This window comes from Amblyomma mixtum, chromosome 1, assembly GCF_055824585.1.
Source record: "Amblyomma mixtum isolate Tamu chromosome 1, ASM5582458v1, whole genome shotgun sequence".
Taxonomy (NCBI): Eukaryota; Metazoa; Arthropoda; class Arachnida; order Ixodida; family Ixodidae; genus Amblyomma; species Amblyomma mixtum.
The window spans coordinates 166090220-166103987 of NC_143012.1; the positions used below are offsets into that span (position 1 = coordinate 166090220).

The 13768-nt window shown below is 45.2% G+C and overlaps 1 protein-coding gene across 8 annotated transcripts in view; it reads left to right on the forward strand.

Moving 5' to 3' along the window:
- The first annotated feature begins 841 nt into the window (after nucleotides 1-841).
- Nucleotides 842-13768, forward strand: part of LOC149369680 (uncharacterized) — a 133126-nt gene continuing 120199 nt past the window's right edge. For all 8 annotated transcript variants that reach the window (XR_016285429.1, XR_016285428.1, XR_016285426.1 and 5 more), the window contains exon 1: nucleotides 842-1093. The gene's annotated coding sequence lies outside the window, so the exon portion shown is untranslated. The remainder of the gene's footprint in view (nucleotides 1094-13768) is intronic.

A 13768-nucleotide genomic window follows, 5' to 3' on the forward strand; every position in this document is an offset into this window, starting at 1 on the left:
AACATCTTAACCACACATCAGTGACCACACTTTAGGTCAAAAAAGTGCCCCCCTGAATTTTGACGGGTGTCCACCGAGATATGTGAGACAGTTACTGCGTAATTTCCTTTCCTCAAATACAATTATCATTTTCTTCATTACGGCTCCTCTTTATCTATCTTCTTTCACTCCCACTTCCTCCCTTCCTCTACGGTGCGGTTCAGGTGTCCACCGAGAGGACAGAGAATTACTGCGCCATTTCCTTTCCTCAAAAAGCGTTGCGTTCAAAGGGCAAGGCATCGCGCCTACAACGCGCTGTCGCGTTCCACTCCTAAAGGCAGAGCTTAAGCGTCATTAATTAGCAGATAATTAGTATTCAGACATTAATCAGTAATTAGCAATTAATTAGTGATTTGCCATCGCTTAGTAATTAGTACTTAATTATATGTGACGCCACCAGTGCCACAGAAACAGCGAAGGTGGTGCGGAAAACGCTTCCGCCTCTACCCACTTTAGACAGTCAAAGTGCCCCCTGAATTTTTGTCTTTGTGAGGGACTATGGTCCCTTTGTATGAATAATGAGTCCAATAAACTTCTCTTCAAGGACACTGGTCATTTGGATATGCTGTATGCTTTCATCAGTGAAAACAAAATTATCTTTTTTGTTCAGAGTTTAGTGAGACGGACAGCAGCATAAGCGGGCACCTCACATGCAAACGTTGACCTGTTCCACAAACTTCCGAAACCGAAACTGAGAGAAGGAAGCTAGCGTCATGCGGCGGCGAGCTTACTAAGTTCAAAGCGAGTGAGAGAGAGAGACACACACAAGAAACGCAGAAAAAGACAACCTTTACGTTTACAGGTGGAGTCGACGCGGGAAATGGCAGCGGTGTTGCAGCACGTGGGGACGTGGGTTTGTGTTTTGAAGTAAACTACGGAGTATGATGCTCGCTTGTCATCACTGTGTTGACGGACTGCGCAGTGCACCGAGAGGTCGGATGAATTCTGTGCTCAAGGACCTTCGTGGCCGGCTGTGCCACCGCCTCCTCTGGCCGTGCACAGCGGCAGACGCCTACGGCCACTGTTGTTTTGTCGGAGGACGCCTTCAGTCAAGGTAAGTGGAACTTTAATCCACACTTCGCGCTAAGAAGTGACGGTCGTGTCGCGAAACCTAAGTTATCGGCCGTTTGTATTGCACCTTTTATTGGAAAGTTGGCGTGTCTGGTCTGGCTGTGTGCATGCTGGGTGCACATGCGTCGCCTCGTTTTTGCAGCACCTCATGTGGGTGCACAAGTGTATGACGCCAAGGCCGCTCGGGCTAACGTTGCGCTTTAATTCTGATTGGCTTGTATTCTGATGGCATGTGCGTTTCATTTTTTAATTTTTTGTGCGTCTTTCCACGCTTCAACATTGACTCCAGTCGTGTACTGGTAAACGATTTTCAAACAGTGGGAAACTTGCTCTGCAAAAACAAAGCGCAACGTATTACAGACCGCGCTTCGAAATTTATTTTAAACGGCTGATTTTTTCAAGTAGTGCTGGTCAAGCATGCAAATATTAACGCCTTGTAAAATTCCTGTCGGCATCTGCCGGGAACTGAACTTCCATCTAGGGAAGACTAGTAGATGTCGCACTCCTGCACGACAGCCGCGAAATGCGCTCGGTGGTGTCTCCGGGCGGGCCATTAGTTGGTCCAAGTGTTGGCTGCACCGAGGAGGAGGCGATAGAAGATATAATCTTGTGCCACTGCCTCTCATTGTCTCAAGCCTTCAGGTCTGAATGAGCAAACAGCAGTCCTGTATTTTTTTTCTATAAAACCTGTTTATGTAGGTCAGCCTTACGTGCATGGCTTAGTGCGTAAGCCTTTTCAATGTTTGCATTGTTCAGCACCCATTGGTTTCTTCAGTGGAAATTCTAGCTCAATGACTACCAGTTTTCATTTCCCTGTGGGGCAAGCCCTATCAAACAGCATGTTAGTGTTTTGATAACATGTGGCAGTTCCTTACATGACGCTGTGGTACTTGAGTAGAGATGTCTAGTAGTTGATTTCTTGACAGGGATGTATAGAATCGCTACCTAACAAAACTGTCGTTCGAGGTCAAAAAGCTGCCCATGTGGATCTTTGCGCAGTTGTCATCTTTGGGTCTTTTCACAAAGCTAACAGTTGGCTTGTTTGAGAACAGTCTTGAAGGTTTTGTCAACTTCATTGTGCTGTTGATGTGGATGGGAACGCTGGAGAGCTTACTGACTGCCTCAACTTCTGTTCTAGGTTTTTGTGCATACTTTTGTGTTGAGAAAATGTATGGCTATGCTTGCTCCTCATGCACCAAATGTTGCATGCATCGAATGTTTATTCATTAAGAAACAATCCCCTTCTCATCCATATCCACACACACTTCATACATTACAAACTTTCCAGGAATCCTTCCACTGGTATGAATTGAGATTGTCGTGTTTGTTGGGATAGTGAACTGAAACTCATTTAGGTTCTTATAACAGTGCTCCAACCTGTAAGTCAATTTCTGCGAAGAATGTCATAGGAAGACCCTCTGAGATGAGGAGACGATGTCCTGTCAACATCCTCAGGACACAGCTTCCTTGTGATGCCCTACTGACATCTCCTTTCTGTCGTTTCGATGCCCTTGAGATGTCTAGACTGACTGTTGATGCCCACAGAACACTGATGACGCATGTGCCCCGAAGACTACATAACTGTAATTAGTTGGGGCACAAAATATTATAAACAGCCCTGAGTTTTTCAGAAGAAACAACTCGTTTGTCATAACTGCAACTAGGCTGCAAACCTGGAAGAGGTATGCGACATTGGGAGACTGAATGGCTCCATCTCAATGCCGTATCTCACGGTTGGCCCTCCGAACTCTTGTTCGAAAATGAGGGACCTCGTTCTTTTTTCAATATTTTCTGGCCGACAGCAAAATACTCTGTACGCGTGAAAAGAAAGGATATAGCGCACTTTATAAATCTTGCGGGGCTCATTAAACGCAGACATTTTTACATTGAGTCGTATGATACGCTCGGTAAAGAGGAATAATTCGCTCCGATTGTCGGGCTCAAAATGGTGAAAGAAAAATTGGAGCTTAGAATAAATGTTTTGCAGCCAAAATGGTATTTCTGCGCTAGGGGCAAGTTTACGCGCATTATCATAGCTTTGTTTGCTTACAGTGAGCTGCTATTTCCAACCTTTCATTCTGGTAAGCGAAAGTTCGGTTATTTCGTCTTGAGGCCTCCGAATCCCCTTTTGTTTGGTGGGTTTTTTTTTCCACCATGGATGGCCGGTGGGTTTTGCTTGGAATATGAGGCCCTCGGCGGGGCTCGTTCGGTTCCGCGGCTGGCATTCCAAGGTCTGTGCCACTGCGGCTCCCAGCCTTCACGATGGGCAACACGCGTGCGTGGTTTCTGGTCAAACAATGGTAAAACCTGTGCGGAAGGCGCTTACTTGACTGATGCATTACCTCCTAGACAGGTTTTTGACTCATGGCACATTCAACAGACAAGGAGGAATGCTAATGGCTCTCTGGGAACCCTTCCCTCGTCTTGCACCACGATTTCCAGTCATTGACTTGGCTGTCGACTATATGTGGGCTTAAAAAGCCATGCTGCAACTGGCCCGCAGTCACACCTGAGGAAGAAGCCAAATTTTGCACAGCTAAGAATCGTTTACCTTAGTTCCAGTGATGCGCGGAATCCTTGCTTGGTTTCACTATGCCTTGTCGTCCAGTCTTTTTCGACAGTAAAGGCACGTTTTCAGGGGCAACGGCAACATGTTCCTGATAAATCTTAGCCTCCCCATCTGAAAGACTGCGTGATAATTTAGTACAATAATCATATATCCTAATGTCGAAGATTAAGGGCACTTGTACTAAATGTGTAGAAATTAAATAAACCTTGCAATGAAATTCTGCTTTTTGAGCACAAGCTTTCTGCAAGAATCCTGCATGGAATAACTAGGATACTCCGTTTTTGCACAATCCCAGTCAAAAAGTTTTGTCTTCCGCAGGAGTTTCAGTGCGCGTGGCACAGGCGCTTCGACAAAGCTTGCATCCTCTTCTGCTTGCAAAAGCTCGTTCATTGGACATGTCATATCACCAAAATACTGACGCACATGTTGCAGCGATAATGACCTGGCAGTTGCTGAAAAAATTGAGAAAATATGAATGGCAGATTATGCAATGGGCACATCATTTTAAGGCGTAGTTTGAACAGGGTATTTCACATGGAACACCGAAGGTGCAGCAGACGAAAATGTTATGAAGTCAGGTTTGCGCCCTGGCCGTCTTTGAAAGTTTAGGGTAAGCCTTTTTAAACGCAGGAACGCTCCAGGCTTGCAGGTGGCTCGTTTTGGAGAGCGTTTCACACCGCCCCAAACACACGGCAATGGCAGCAGCGTGTTTACATTTGCCTGCGACGCCTGCCTTGCAACTGCAGCTTGTGGCAACAAGCTGTCTACTGGAAGATAGCTACATAAACAAAATTGAGTGAGAGTGCAGCGCTAACGCAGGCATTAGATGCAAATGTTTCTCACTGTTAATTTCATGGTTTTCGATGGCACAGTGATGCTTGTTTGCGCAATATGCTCCGGGCTGCTACTTCACTCCCGTCACATGACACCACCTCTTTCACGTTGTGTACATGGCCTGCTTCAAAAAGCTTCGTTCCTTTTCTGATGTTCGCTCCTCGAAAGAATTTTTCAGCCTCATGAATAGGTCGAAATCCCGCCTCCGCAATCAGCGGCACGCCACTAGCATACGCCATCCCTTCGAAGTCGCGGGGCGGGCCTTCCTGACAGGGACGAGGAACTGGCCGCGCGGGGGAGCTGAACGCAGCCTCGACGGCGGCGGTTCCTGGCGGGTGCAGGGTGCCTATAGTGAAAGTTAAAAACAACAAATTGTTCTCTTTTGAAAGATAGGCCAAAATCCATTTTAATAATTGTTTGTTATGAATTATATGTCTAATCAGGAAATTAACTTTTCATGAATGACTCTGTTCAAGGCTCTTGAAAAAAGCTATAAATATTGCGTAAATGCGAGTACCACTGTTACCGTACATACTCGCGTAATGAACCCACTTTTTTTCCCGAAAAATTGACTTCAAGTTGGTGGGGGGGGGTTTATTATGCGAGAAAACTTTTTTTTTTCGGAATATTTTGGGCGATTATATTTCATATCACAACATCGATAAAAAATGCAATCGCAGCCTTATCTCTATAGAAAAACCACGGATACGATGTGAATAAAAAAATTTATTTCACACACTGCTTGGCTCGGTCTCGCATTATCACTCGGCCTCGCTCTCCGAGTCGAGGCTTTCGCTTGCGTAGCTCACAACTTCGTCGTCGTCGTCATTGTCCCACAGCGCGTCGTCTTCTGTGCCGTCCAAGCAGTTTGAGATTCCAGTTTTCTTGAAGCTGCGGACGATCACCTCGGGGGTAATTAAATTCCAAGCTTCCAAAATCTATCGGCAAAGCATGTCGATGGTTGGCCTTCGTATCTTGCCAGTCGGTGTCAGGTCGTGGTTGCCCGCTGCCATCCACTCAGCGTACAGCCGCCACACGTTGTCCTTAAATGGTTTGTGACAGAGACGTCAAGTGGCTGCAGCACTGAGGTTAGGCCACCCGGAATTACGGCGATGTCTGTTTGCAGCTCGCTCATTCGGCGCCGGACGTCTTTGTGTAGGTGGCCACGAAAACTATCTAAGACAAGGAGTGACACCAGAAGAAAGGCCCCTTGTTGCCGTCCCCAGACTGTCTTGAGCCAGTCGATCATCAGTTGTGCCGACATCCACCCTTTCTCTTGGGCACGAATATGAATCCCAGCCGGAAAGATGCCTTTTGGAAGAGTTTTCCTCTTAAATAAAACAAACGGTGGCAGTTTCCTGCCATCCGCTGTTACAGCGAGCATTACGGTGCACCGCTGTTTCTCGGCGCCCGTTGTCTTCACATGCACGCTTTTTGCACCTTTCAGGTCCACAGTGCTGTTCCGCGGCATATCAAAGTTTATCGTCGTTTGGTCGGCATTCCCAATCTGTGAGAGCAGGAACTTCTTCTTCTCCCAGATACGTATCACAAAGCGATGAAGATTGCGCACTTTGTCCTCACAGTCCGACGGCAGCCGCTGACATAGCGCCTTCTCAGGCATAGCCCGTTCCGACACATAGAACGAGTTGTCCAACCACTGCTGGCTTTAAATTCGAGAACAGAAATGCCGTGACTCCTTGCAGTGGCCCGCACGTGGTTCTGAATGAGCTTGTGAGATACAGCACATCCTTCGTTGCGCAGCCTCTTCACGTAGTTCAGCACTTCTTCCTCCACGTGAGGGAACTTCCCTTGTTTGGGCCCTCGAAATGCGTGCCGATCTTTTCCGGTAGCCCTCAGTTCGTCCTCTTGTTTACGCCAGTAGCGCACACGCACCGGGTCGACATTGAAGAGTCGCCCGGACTCCAAGGCATGCTCCACGACTTTTACTTTGAAACCCTCCGTGTAGCTGGCGTAAAGACCCATCACCACAACGCACAAGTCAAAGCACACAGACCACTCACTGAACTCCAGCAGTATGACGGGTGGTTGTTCCATTTCTGTGTCATTTTTGGTGCATAGAAATGAAGTTTATTATGCGTTTCCGCATCATGTGTGATGCACTTAATGTATAACACAGTGGTAAAGTGCATCCAGAAAGGAAATGACTCTAGCCACCAACACTTGACAAACTAGAAATCTGATTTCAAGCTTACTTTATTTCTCTCGAAATCATTGATGACAGCATGTTCTTCAGTTGCACCACAGTCGTGTCGAATTTGCCGCAGACATATGCTGAAATAGAAAAAATTAAAATGACATAATGGTTACATACTGACGACGATGCAGAACTTTGACCATGGCTTGCATGCACCATGTTCAACACTCAGTAATATTGTGATTGTGAAGGCACAATTTAAAGGTGCAAAATTTCTTGAAACTTCACATCTCTTGCTCTAACCACTGGTGTGTCAAAAAGGTAATTATCAAATTTAACTAGCTCCCTAATTAGCATTGCTTCTAAAATAACTACCTTCATCTGTTTCTGACAACATTCCTGAAAAAATTGCCTTTCTACTTCGACCACCCTATTTTTAGAAATTTTTCGACGCATTTGCCAGAATGCTTGATGTATAAGCCAGAACAACGCACAAGGGCACACGCAGTATGAAGCTATAAAAGCGCCTTTACACGGATATTTCATCAATAGAACATGATTTTTCGTAACTCATTCAATCACTTATTGTGCAAAGATGGTAGAAAAAAAACTGCTGCCTAGTTGATATGTTAAAGCTGAAAAGTTGATTCGGCAAGCTGATCCAACGCTAGAATGGAAAAAATGAGATGCACAAAACGAAGCACATGATAAACATTTCACTTCTTTCTTTTCAAGCATTCACCGACACACGCAGAAGAAATACACTAAGGAGCCCATTGAAACCCTTGGCAATCACATACAGATGCACACAATCAGTAATGGAACACTATGTGAAACAGGGAGGACTGAAAGATGCGTCAGTAAATTAAGCCACTTTTACTTTTGCTGTGCTTTTGCTACGACCTTACTGACACATCTTCCAATACAACTTGCATCACATTCATGTTACTCGCATCATGTTACATGCATCATGGCTCTCTAGTCGATCTGCTTTTTGATGTCGGATAGCTGGTTACCTTCCTCCACTTTCCTGCTCTTTTTCTTTGTGGTTGCCAAGGGCTCAGATTAATTCCTGGATGCATTCTTTGCGTCTCAGTTACTACCGTATATTGCCGATTATAAGTCGACTCCGGTGATAAGTTGACCCCCCAACTCACCACCCCCTTTGTGCAATAAAAAAGTTAGGCTCCGAATTTAGGTCGACGCTGCCGTACCCTGCAGTCCTAGCTCGCCCAAAAAGTTTTTCAGAAAGCCGAGTCTAAGAAACATCTATTCGTTCACGAAACATCTCTGACTCCTCGTCGCTTGTGAGGGCACTGTCGCGATCATCATCTTATGAGTGCCACTGCTGCCGCTGGTTGTCGGAAGCGGCACCGAGATGCTGCTCGTGGAAAACGACGTGCAGAAATGGCGAAAGGCACACAACAACGTTGCACAACAACAGGCGAAAATGCTTCTCGGCTCATGTGACTGGTCACGTGTGGTCTAGTTTTGGATTGGATTGGATGTGTAGCCACCCGTTTGTGTTAAACATTGCCAGCGCGCCCAGCTTTGGCTGTTTTTCTGTGGAACGCCCACGGTTTGTCGATAACAAGTTGCTATCGTATTAAAACAAACCTTTGGTGCATATCGCAAATAAATTCAGGTTTTTTTTAAGCAGATCCACTTTCGCACCGTGTCTGACAAGTATTATGGAATTACGAGCGCACGGGGCGTGATATTATCCGTGACTCGGTCGAAATTACTTTTGACCCCGCATATAGGCCGGCTTAAAGACTCCGATTATAAGTCGACCCACCAACTTTAGAAGGACATTTAAAGAAAAAACGTCGACTTATGCGCGGCACTTAAAAAAAGTGATACATTTATCATGCTATTCAATTGGGAATTCTGTCCAATAAAATCGGCTGGTAGTCAGTGCATGTCTCTCTTGCCTTGTGTTCTTTTTCTTTGTGTTTGTTTCTTGTTTTAATTGCAAGCATTCCTAAAACATTTTGTGTGTACTATCACACTCAATATGACTCGCAATGTGAGAGCATGTGGCCGCAGTGCTTCTATGCACAGCACTGCCTGAAAGGAACACAAAGTATTTAGACGATGCTGGGGTTGCCCGAAAGGAACAAGAAAAGTATTTAGATGATGCAGGGGCAGGAGCTGATTATCACAATAGAAGAATCATGCTGCTTCAATGCAGCAGGATTCAAGCGCTCTCCATGCTGACCTCACCATGCATCCAGGAAGCATTCCTGCCACACGCTCAAGCGTTCCAAGTCATACTGAGCATGACTGTACCCCACAGTGTCTAACCAGCTTAATGCGTTCCACAGCTATTTCAATTTAAACTTGCTGGAACGCACTGAAAACACTTAAAAACCTTCACCATGCGATCCTAGTGCGGCTGCATGTAACCAAATCAGGAACAAATCGATGCTGGCTTTGTGCTGAGCTCTCAGGGCAGTACTTACAAATGAGGGCATCGACACGCACTGGGTCCAGTGCCTCTTTGGGTGGGGCGCCCTTATTTACGTTGCACCCTTTGCCATACAGGGACTTGCCCTCCATCTCATCCTTTGTGAACAACACACGCATCAGTGCCCTCGCGAATTTCGTCGGGGCACCACGACAGTGCGAGTGAAGTCTTTGCAGGGTGGCCTTCTCCACCATCACTCCACTGCCGATGTTCACCTGCACAATAAAGAAATCGAGATAAGAAACCTGGGATGACCTTATGGTTCCTTCCAACCTATATGATAGCCACGAGGCAAATAGTGTGTAAGCTGCGATTTAAAAGTGGGGGAAGAGAAAATTAAAGATGAACAGCTGCACAGCCAACACGTAGTTTTTATTTCTACATAAGTGTACTTTTAAAATGCAATCTCATGAGAATGCGCCTACTCTTAAGATGGCTGATAGTCCCATCTCTCGTACCAAATCCATAAAAACAGCTACTGTGCCTTAAAAATCAGTAAATTATTTTGCAGGTTGCTAGATGTCTAGTAGAGGCACTGCTCTTCAGCTTTGAAAAATGACGCCCCTAAGCATATTCTCAGAAAATTTTGCCCTGCGCCTTTGAGAATGAAAGTTTTGACAAGAAAAGATATTCACTTGCACGGCCGGAACGCTGCGTGATAAAATGTTTAGGTAGAGAAAATGCTCTCACAGTCATATTTTAGCGACCGCTCCAGAAGGCTGACTGTATGTGCGACAACACAACAGAATTTTTTGTGCAGTTCCCATTGCAAAAAAAAAAAATGCGAAGCAAGGGGGAGGCTGAACAACACAGCTTGTCATACCAAAATGTCTATGTACGGCATCTGTCAGTCAACTGGTGTACAAACCTGTCCAAGCTTGCACATCTTACCACTGCATTAACAGGCTTCTACTGGTGCTCTGTGCACGAAACACTGGACAGGAAGGAACAGTTTTGTAGTCAAGCTAGCTTTTGTTTTGCTCATTGTGCATACGACACAGCGTGCATACATGGGACCCAATCGGTTCTGTGAATTTTTGTCGTGCCCATTATCCAGAAAGTAGTTCCATATTAACCAGGCGCAAATATGTTATAACAGATTGGTCCTCATAAAGATTGTCCACATTTCGATTCATCCATATTAAAAGGGCATGACTGTATATCAGACAAGGCAATACAGCCATGCCCCGTTAATATGGACATATTGGTTCCTGAGAGAAATTGTTTGTAAAGCAAGTCATGCGTAATAATGTCCTGTGAAGAAAAAATTCTGAAAAAGAAAGCTAATTAAGGTCTGCTTCTGTGCGTAGTGGTGGGCAGTGAAGTTGAAATTAGACAATCTGGGGCATTATTCTGGTAGCCATTTTCCTTTTAAATAATGCGGTGCAGTCTGAAGCATCTAGTGGTCCATTAGACAAGTGATGGCATCGCACTGTGCGATGGCACATCTGCTATGACTGTTCACATACCATGAATCACTAGTGCATATGTGTACTAGGTGGGCCGACAGCTGTTTAATGCAGCAGAGCACAAGTTCCCGAGAGAGTTATCTTCACATCACTTCATGCGATATGACAAAGGGAAGAGATGCTGACTGGGCACCTCGGAAAACATGAAAAAGCAAAAATTGTGCCTTCACTCAGGCATTTACACTTTCACAATGCTTTAGAGCTTTCAAAACACAGGGAAGGTCAAAGTTGCGTTCTTATCGTTGTCCAAATTAACACAAGACATACATGGACCCCAATGGAGCCCGGGGAGGTGTAAGTTCGTCCTGTTCATTGTCCAGACAGCTAGTTTGCACACAAAGAAAGCATAAATGCATTAAAAAATATTTGGGAGCCTGAAAAACTGTCCATAACTCTAATCACCCACATAAATGGTAGTTCTAAAAACAGGGCATGACTGTATCCGTAGGCAACGATTTGCTCCCCTTTGAGAGTGGCAGCCATAGAGTGGCAGCCACCCTCTTCTACACTTCTCTCATTGAATTTAACCACGCTCTCCGCCCGTCGCCACACTGAATCACTAAAATTCTTACATTGTATCGTCAATTCCTCGGTAAGGCTCTCAGTTAACCACTACATTAACTTTGCACCTTTATCATCTACAAGAAGTCATCACGAGCTAAATTTAATACCGTATTTTGCACGTACTAATTTGTTCAAATTCAGTTTTTTTCCCCGTTCAATAGAAGCCTGGAATTCTCTACCTGGATCCATTCGTTCATCTCCAGTTCAAAGTTTTATAACTGCCATGGAAGACACATAATACCTGAATATTCTTACCGTGCCATTAACAGTTCCTTTTCTGTTTGGTACTTTTTGTGTGTTTTGAACTTCATTGTGCTCACTTTGTACATTTTGTTGTATTTTGTTACCTTTAGTATTTTGCTTTTTGTTTTTTCCCACTCCTGCCATAGCGCATATAATTGCGCTGCAGTATGTATAAATAAATAAATAAATAAATAAATAAATAAATAAATAAATAAATAAACATGTGGCTGGATACAAGAGCTCGAGCTAACAGAGAGAATGTAAATAAACCCCAGCTTGTAATAATATTAACATTCAACTGAATGAAGAGCAACACACTATCTTCTAGTTTTTGTAGCTTCAGTTAATCACTTGCCAGCACTGCTGTATCAGCACTTTTATAATCACATAATTGCTGTGTGTGAGGCACAGTAATGTAGTACTTCAAGCTGCTTGCTGTAGTTTTCTGTGTCACTATACCGAGTTATACCAAAGGATTTTGTGCAGCTGCAAAGCAATGGCCTCACGTACTGCAACAGAATGGGCGTTGCAGATCTCAAAATACTACTTATTTATTTATTTGGTTTTTAGCCTAGAATTCAGTCTTAGGTCACAGCCATATTTATGGCATCATGAGCACCAAAAGAAAAAAAAAAAACATTTACCATCTCGGCTTCAGCGGTAGCTGCAGCTGGCGAAGACTCCAGGCGGCGAGTGATCTTTCTAAGCCCCTTCACCATCTTGAAGGAATCTGAACACAGAAGGAAACAAACATTTAAAAACACACAGCAAGCACAAACAAACAAGTCAGCTATCCACTTTTGTAACTGGAGAAAACATTATTATATCACAAAATCAGGAGCAAAGCTAAGCTGTTTTTGCCCTGCGCTCTCATGGCAGTACTTGCAAATAAGTGCGTTAGCATGCATTGGATACAGTGCCTTTTTTTGTGCACTAATCACAGCCACTATAGGTCACAGCCATATTTCTGGCATCATGAGCACCAAAAGAAAAGAAAACATTGACCATCTCGGCTTCAGCGGTAGCGGCAGCTGGCGAAGACTCTAGGCGGCGAGTGGTCTTTCTAAGCCCCTTCACCATCTTGAAGGAATCTGAACACAGAAGGAAACAAGCATTTAAAAACTCACAGCAAGCACAAACAAACAAGTCAGCTATCGACTTTTATAACTGGAGAAAACATTATTATATCACAAAATCAGGAGCAAAGCTAAGCTGTTTTTGTCCTGCGCTCTCATGGCAGTACTTGCAGATAAGTGCATTAGCATGCATTGGATACTGTGCCTTGTTTGTGCACTAATGCAACAAGTGAAAGTGTCTTTTACTTCAAAGAGCAACTTACCGTAGTTGTTCTCCGCAACCTGCAGGCGCTCTTGCAGCTCTTTGACTTGCTGCTCCAACTGCTCCACTTTTTTTGTGGACATCACAGGAGCATTCTGTTCCATCCTAAAGAGAGACAGCACACCATCAAGCACCAGTTCAGTTGCCATTGTTGATAGTAGTGGCAGCTAGCATCCACTGCAATGCAGTTGTCATTTTCTGTCTTGTCATGTTTACACAACCAGCTGAACTCCAGAGTCACCAGGGTGCTTCAGAATAGGGGGACCGTACCGGTTAAGGGTCCGCCTATTGATGAACAAACTCGCTAATGAATGTTCAAAGGGAGTTGCAGCTAATGCCAAAGTGGTATCTTACCATAAGGAATATTAACTGCCCACAATTTCAAGCTGCACCATTATATGCAAAGCATGCATATGCAGTTACAGCTGCTAGGAATGGACAAGAAAAAAAAATCATGCCGTAAAAACTATTAACAGGCTAGAAACATAACTGTTTAAGCAGGACATTGCGCAAGTCCAAAAGAAGCAGAAATAGAACGCACTGTACTGTGAGCAGTAAATATATATATATATATTGTAACGGCATACGACCTACGCTAACCAAGAGTGCGCTGCAGTATACAAATAAAGGAGAGGCGCGGGGCGAGCGCGAGAGGTAGAGAACGAAAGAGAACCGCCGCGACCGGTTGTGTCTGGGTCTCCTGCGTCTCTCTGTGCCTTTTTCTGCGCGGGCCCGCCGTCCCGTAACATTTGGTGGCAGCGGTGGGATCATGCCGCTCACCCGCTCCCAGAATCAAGTACCCGACGTGCCAGTCAACAGGACTCCGCCACCAGCCGACGGTGCCGACGACGCAGCGGCCGGCACCGCTAGACCTGGGCGCTCGGAGGGGCTCGGTTCTCCGCAGCGGCTGGACGCCGGTATTGAGCGCCTCCTGGATATTGTCACTGAGCGGATGGACGCGTGGGAGGCCCGTCTGACTGCCCAGGCGGGGGAGATGGAGGCGATCCGGCGCGACT